We start from the raw sequence: 8199 nt of genomic DNA, 5'->3' as shown, positions 1-8199 counted from the left end.
TGTGGTGGTCTACTTCAGTAGGGTTTTGAGTAGACCAGAGAGGAACTACTGTGTAGCACGGAAGGAACTCCATGCTATAGTAAAGAGTCTGACATATTTCCACCCTTACCTCTATGGTGCAAGGTTTACCATTAGGACAGACCATGCTGTGTTACGCTGGTTAAGATCATTAAAGAACTCAGAGGGACAACTAGCACGCTGGATCGGAAAAATAGACCAGTATAATTATAATATCGAATTTAGAGAAGGAAAATCCCATGGTAATGCCAATGGACTGAGCCGAATACGTAACAGTATTGTTACGCCTCAGTTCGTTAGTTAATTTTCCGTAAAAATTCTTTCCGAAGAAACTTTACCGATGCAAGTCTTTTCTTAAATAAAACTGGTTTATTCTTTCTGAATACAACTTTGCGATACACTTAATTTGAACAGTCGCTCTAGAAAAAACGCTATAATTCACAACGAACGTCTCATGTGCTCAACTCAACAATACTCTGTCCGCAGTTCAGTTACACATTGTTCCCGTCACGTTGTGACCATCTTATATATACAAGACTACCCCATATCTAGTAGTCTCCCGACGCTTCATGAACGTTCTAGAAGTGCTTGGCGTGTTACTAGCGTCACGTGTCCTCCGCTGTCGTAACAATATTATTTTGAAAACAAGTGAAGTACGTGCTGTTTATTTATCGTTGAATTTATTGACAACAAATCATAGACACCTACTGTAAAAGAATCCTAAGCCTTTAACTGACAATTGGCGAACATAGCATAACATCTACCAACGTAATATTTGGCTAAGCACAAAGCTACGCAATGGGATATCTGTACTGTGTCTACCACGGGTATCGAAACCCAGTTTTACCGCTGAGCCTCTATGGAACGGCTAATGTATCATAACACAAAAAGGCATGCAAAACCTTACTGTCGTCGTTTATGAAAATTTATGATAAATGCACCTAGACCACTACTATGTGTTCCAGCCGGTCTGATGAACCCTGGTATTGGGTGAAAAGCGTCTTCGACACTGGATACGGCAAACGTAATGAGTTTGACATTTTATAACATATTTCATGGGCTCTTAAAATTATTAACACTTCAGTGAATTAATGCAGTCTACACTTTGTTACATTGTGAGCTGCATTCCATAGTGTTGTATAATTTTCTGTGAGACAGATATTCATTGATAAAATCTAGCCATTAAAAAATGAGAGAAGTAAAAACTTATTAAAAACTAATAATTGAATATTACACATCAATAAATGTTATCAACTTAAATGTTTCTACATAGATACGTTATGGGTATTTCTGTATTTCTTAACTTGAAAACATTAGATTACAATGGATAGAATACAATATTTATTTATACAAAACTAGACGTTTATAGGATCTGTTGGAAATTCATCTTCACGGAAATCCTTTCAATTTACACAAGATACCGTAAGTTATATTACCATATCTGACATTATCACTGTTTTTACACACGAGAAGTGGAGACATTCTCGCTATTTCTCATAAAACCCGAGTCTATCAAGGAAATTGCGCTTATCTTTCAGTTGATGAATTATATACATAATGGATTTTGACTTGGTTCTTATCGGTGACTTAGAAATAGTCCACCAGCCATTCTGACCGAACGTCACTGGCCGTTGGTTCGCATAGAAAGAAAAGGCTGAATGAATGGACTGTCTGATACAGCAGTTGACAGCAAGTCGTAATCGTATATGTTTGGTGATGGAGGAGACATTGTTATCTGCCCTTAATGGAAAGATGGGGTACAGATTTCGTTCAAGCCGCATATATAGTGTGATCTACAGAAAGAAAGACTTCCCTGGCGATCAGCTGTTTGGATAGGCTCTATTTGATGCAGAAATCACAACTATACACATACGTCTATCGTAGCGATACATTGCAGTTAGGCCTAGACAAATAGAACAGCGTTTAAGTTAGTATGATACAGTAATCATAGCGTATTCATTATATGAAATTTGTTAGATTAAAATAATGCACTAATCATAGCGTATTCATTATATAAAATGTATTTTATTACTATAATACCTTATTGTTATACTAACCTCCTATTACGGTAAGTTATGTGTCACTCCTTATTATTGCCATTCTATTACCTTGTTGTTATACTAACCTCCTATTACGGTAAGTTGTGTGTCACTCCTTATTATTGCCATTCTATTACCTTGTTGTTATACTAACCTCCTATTACGGTAAGTTGTGTGTCACTCCTTATTATTGCCATTCTATTACCTTGTTGTTATACTAACCTCCTATTATGACAAGTTGTGTTTCACTCCTTATTATTGTCATACTAATACCTTGTTGTTATACTAACCTCCTATTACGGCAAGTTGTGTTTCACTCCTTATTATTTTCATTCTGCAAGGTAACTTGTCGTAATAGGAGGTTAGTATAACAAAATAAGGAGTGAAACACAAATTGTCATTCTATTACCTTGTTGTTACACTAACCTTCTATTACGGCAAATTGTGTTTCACTCCTTATTATTGTCATACTAATACCTTATTGTTATACTAACCTTCCATTACGGCAAGTTGTGTTTCACTCCTTATTATTGTCATTCTATTACCTTGTTGTTATACTAACCTCCTATTACGGTAAGTTGTGTTTCACTCCTTATTATTATCATACTAATACCTTACTGATATACTGACACTACAGTAGGTTCGGTTTAATTCCTTCATATTGTTAGTGTAATAAGTTAGTGTTATACTGACCTCTTATTACAGCAAGGTGAGTTAAATTCCTTGAAGTTACCGTAATCGTAATTTTTCATTTTGAAAATAAGATTATTTGTAAACGATGCTATTGTTACGTCTCTGGTCGTTTCTTAATTTTCCGTAAAAATTCTTTCCGAAAAACTTCAGCGATACAAGTCCTTTCTTAAATAAAATTAGTTTATTCTTTCTCAATACAACTTTGCAATACACAGAATTTCCACAGTCACTTTAACTTAAACACACGCTATAATTCACAACGATTCACGCATTTTACTTACGGTCATTACCGCTCACTTGACTCAATTATCTGTCTCTATATCTGTATATCTGCAATTATATCTCCGCTTTATTTGCCGAACTTATATACTGAAATAAAGGGCGTCTGGCAAACACTAGAGTTGACAGGAACAGTCATGATCCTTCTAGAAACTCATAACGTGTTACCAGCGTCACGTGACTTCCACTGTCGTAACACTATAATGTTTGGCTCAACAAACTTTATAAAAAAAAAACAGTCAATACATTTACTCCAAGATTTGCATTTTCCTGTATCATTCTTGAATCATTTGTGAACATATTGGAATAAGAAGTCGGTGAATATTATGCCACTTTGGAGTTAATGTTTCGTAACTCCAGGACTCCAGGGCGATAGAAACGTGACTGTATTCACACAGACGGTCAGAGACTTTTGTCGAGCCTTGACCTATGTCAATTAAGGCATATGACATCAGAAGTTTCATGATTTTCAAGTATACACCGAATTTTGTGGAGAGACTATTTTACAAGTTGTTTGATTTTTCTGTAATATATGTAAATTTATTTTCACTTGTCTTAATTAGTAAAGTGATGATTTCCAATGAAAAGCATCCTCATTATACCTGTTTTGTACGTTAGACGTAAATGTATCAACAGAATTATAAATCAGTTACTTTACCCTATACCGCCGTATCACTTTTCCTGGTATAATTTAATTTTCATCTTTTAGTACACTAGACAGTCGTGTTTTATTTTCTACAACGTGGTCTAAAGCATTACACACATTATAAACAACTAACCGGAAGTAATTACTCTATATTACAGCCAGTAGCGGAAAGTAATTAGAAGATAAATTAATATTGGGACGAAAACGAGTTGTAGATAATAGATTTAATAACCACCGCTCTTTCGTCGTATTTCAGATGCTGTTCACTTACACGGGTTGTAGTAAGTTCACCTATATTTCAAACGAGTTTTGAGTGTCATATCATAGTGAGTAGAGGTCGTCATTAATTAAAGTTTTTATAGATAAAAGACGTAGTTTATCAACGATAGACGTTGGATATGATAATGTTGTTGTTGATTTTTTACTCGCAGTATTTTCGATGGTGATTAATAGCGTTGTTCCCTATTCTCTGTCCTGTAACGAACAAAGGAAGACAGAACTAACCATTTCGTGTATATTTTATGTTTTACTGTGAGAGACATAGAAACAACACAAGGAAACTGTACACGTTTTATATACAGGGTAGTTCAAAATTATCCTTCATATAAGAAACAAAGGAAATGCAACCATGCAGCTTTCAACATCTTGTAGCCCAACTCAAACAGTTTTTTATTGTCCTGTCCTGTTTTATTTGTTGTTGTTGTTGTTTTCACTCCAGTGAGTAGTGTTAACCCCGTAAAATGGCAACCGTGCAAGAAAAAGCTCAACACGTCGTCTGGCTTGCAGAGTCCAACTCAGTGGCTGTGGTGCAGCGTAATTCCAGACCCCAGTACTGGAAATAAGTATGGGGGTATGTTAAGGATATCGTTTATCACACATTTATGGCAAAAATTACGGATCTAAAGACCAGTATAACGGACACCATCGCCACTATAAATGTGGACATACTGCAGCAAACGTGAACCGATGTCTAATATTGATTAGACGTGCTGAGAACCACTAATGGTGCACACGTAGAAGTCTACTGACATGTCAATAAAAACTGTTTGAGTTAGGCTACAAGATACTGTTGTATTATCTTAATTAGTTAACTATTAACTTTTAAAATAGGAAAGATAATTTTGAACCAACCTGTGTTTATAATTTTCGTTTCAGTTTTGTTACAGGTAATGGACCGCATCGGGTTTTTAAGTCCATTTTTCTAAACTGTTTATACATCAAACTGCTTGTGTTTCATACAGAAAATAATTTAATTTAAATTTCCATACCAAAATACTTTGCCAGTACCCATTCGTACATTCTAGGTTCTTGTCTACTCTTTTAAAACAATCCAAGTCTTATAAATCAACGAAATGTTAGTTTTACCAAACTTTCAGTATCTCAAGCAAAGTATGATAACGTTTTGTCTAATTGCTAAAAGATTAACAGAAATAATGAATAATAAAAATTTCAATACAGACTAACTACACCTACCAATAATATTAATGTCTGTCTGTCACCATCCAACCACAAAACCTATATTGTACCCACTTCTGTTTTATAGCTTTTTCACCAATGTCTTAAGAATTCTTGTTGACCACTTGTTCATTACTTTATCACTTTTCGTAATGGCAAAATACACTATATCAACCAGGAAGCCCTCAGATAAGAATCATGGATCCTATAAAAATAATCTATCAAGCTAGTTAATCAGGAATCCCTCACCTAAAAATCAGGGATCCTATAGAAATACTCTAGCAAACTAGTCAACTAGGAAACCTTCATATAAGAATCAGAGATCATATAAAAATAACCTAGCAAGCTAGTCAACCAGGAATCCCTCACCTAAAAATCAGGGATCCTATAGAAATACTCTAGCAAACTAGTCAACTAGGAAACCTTCATATAAAAATCGGGGATCCTATAAAAATAATCTAGCAAGTTAGTCAACTAGGAAACCTTCATATAAGAATCGGGGATCCTATAAAAATAATCTAGCAAACTAGTCAACTAGGAAATCTTCATATAAGAATCAGAGATCATATAAAAATAATCTATCAAGCTAGTCAAACAGGAAGCCCTCACCTGAAAATCAGGGATCCTATAAAAATAATCTGTCAAGCTAGTCAACCAGGAAGACCTTATCTAAAAATCGGGGATCCTACAAGGATAATCTAGCAAGTGAATCTAGTGAAGTGAATAAACTTTATGTAGAACCCTATTGAGATCCATTTGTCAATCACATTCATAAAGATGTTTTTCTAAATTATATTTTACAATAAATTCAAAACCTGACATTCAGTGGAAGTGAAATTAATAGGATTAAAATGTGTAACATCTTTCTTGAACTATATTTCAAAAATATTATTGTATTTGTAGTTTTACAGTTAGCAGCACTTTACCATCCACTTTCAAGGCTTAGGATTTAAATGTCATCATATAATTCACCCACAGCTTAAAGTGCGAGTAATATTTTGTGGTATTGAATGGATTCAAATCAAGCCCGTCAGCTCCGAAATCTGTAGCCACACTACAAGGCCAACTTGCGCCCTTTTAACAAAGGCGCTGGAACTAGGGAGTGCTTAGGGTGCAGTAGCACCCTCTGGCAACGACGTTTCAGCAATCCTACTGCAAAAATTGTTTTAGTATCAATGCCTTTTAAAAATAAAGAATACATTTATGAAAACGGGACTCGAATAGTGAATCTCTGATTCACAGTCCCGGCATGCTATCAAAAAGGCCATGCTCGACTTATTTAATGGTTAAGCTAATAAAGGTAAAAAAAAATAAGAGGACAAAGGACCACAAAGTCTGAAGGATGTATATTACAATATATTACAGTATCTTACAGTATATTACAGTTTATTACATTATATTACAGTATATTACACTACATTACGTTTATTACACTATATTACAGTTTATTACAGTGTATTACAGTTTATTACAGTATCTTACAGTATATTACAGTTTATTACACTATATTACAGTATATTACACTATATTACAGTATATTACACTACATTACAGTTGATTACACTATATTACAGTATATTACACTATATTACAGTATATTACACTACATTACAGTTGATTACACTATATTACAGTTTATTACAGTTTTTTACACTATATTACAGAATATTACAGTTTATTACACTATATTACAGTAAATTACACTACATTACAGTATCTTACAGTATATTACAGTTTATTACACTATATTACAGTATATTACACTACATTACAGTTTATTACAGTATATTACACTGCATTACAGTTTATTACAGTATCTTACAGTATATTACAGTTTATTACAGTATATTACAGTATATTACACTACATTACAGTTTATTACAGTATATTACAGTATCTTACAGTTTATTACACTATATTACAGTTTATTACAGTGTATTACAGTTTATTACAGTATCTTACAGTATATTACAGTTTATTACACTATATTACAGTATATTACACTATATTACAGTATATTACACTACATTACAGTTGATTACACTATATTACAGTTTATTACAGTATATTACAGTTTTTTACACTATATTACAGAATATTACAGTTTATTACACTATATTACAGTAAATTACACTACATTACAGTATATTACAGTATCTTACAGTATATTACAGTTTATTACACTATATTACAGTATATTACACTACATTACAGTTTATTACAGTATCTTACAGTTTATTACACTATATTACAGTTTATTACACTATATTACAGTTTATTACACTATATTACAGTGTATTACAGTTTATTACAGTATATTACAGTTTATTACAGTATATTACGATTGTCTATTATCTAAGAATTGTTTTATGGTTGTTTTGTGATCTCATTGATTCTATTAAGCCCTTATTATTACAGTGACGAGCTTGTGTACTGACTGATTTAAAAGCTTTGAAATCCTGTGCTTTGGATTGCTGACATCTTGTCTCTACTACTTGCTATGTTTTATTATTTCGTAAAATATAGTTACAGATAAAAGTAATATGACAGAAGCACAACGATTGGCATGAAGTTAGAACAGTAATTAACCAGATAGCTAGACATGCGGAAAGACAAATAAAACACAAACAAATAGATAAGAAAAGAGAACGATAGATAAAGCTTAATGATCATTAGATCCATATCGACAACTTGAGACCTCACCAAGGCGATGAAGGGTCGGGTCATCCATCACCGAAGAACTGTCTGAACTCAATTCCATTAGAAAATGGAAGACCTTCAGTGTCACAAGGTCAAATTTACACATAAATTTGAAGCCAATAATTGATGAAATAGCACGAAAGATGGTGAGACGATGGCATAATATACAAGAACTTACGTAACAAACAGTTTATTGTAAGCTGGATCTAGGGTTATATATAGTTCAGTTTTTTATATAATATATATATATCAAACATCGTCCTTCTCCTCTACTCCCCTCGTATTTAACTTTACCATCGCCAATACAGTGAATGAAAATTTGAAAGTATACAACTTAACTATGGTAATCACGTGATCATTAAATAACTG

The sequence above is a fragment of the Limulus polyphemus genome, unplaced genomic scaffold (assembly GCF_000517525.1).
Source record: "Limulus polyphemus unplaced genomic scaffold, Limulus_polyphemus-2.1.2 Scaffold5078, whole genome shotgun sequence".
Taxonomy (NCBI): domain Eukaryota; kingdom Metazoa; phylum Arthropoda; class Merostomata; order Xiphosura; family Limulidae; genus Limulus; species Limulus polyphemus.
This window is presented reverse-complemented; position numbering follows the sequence as displayed.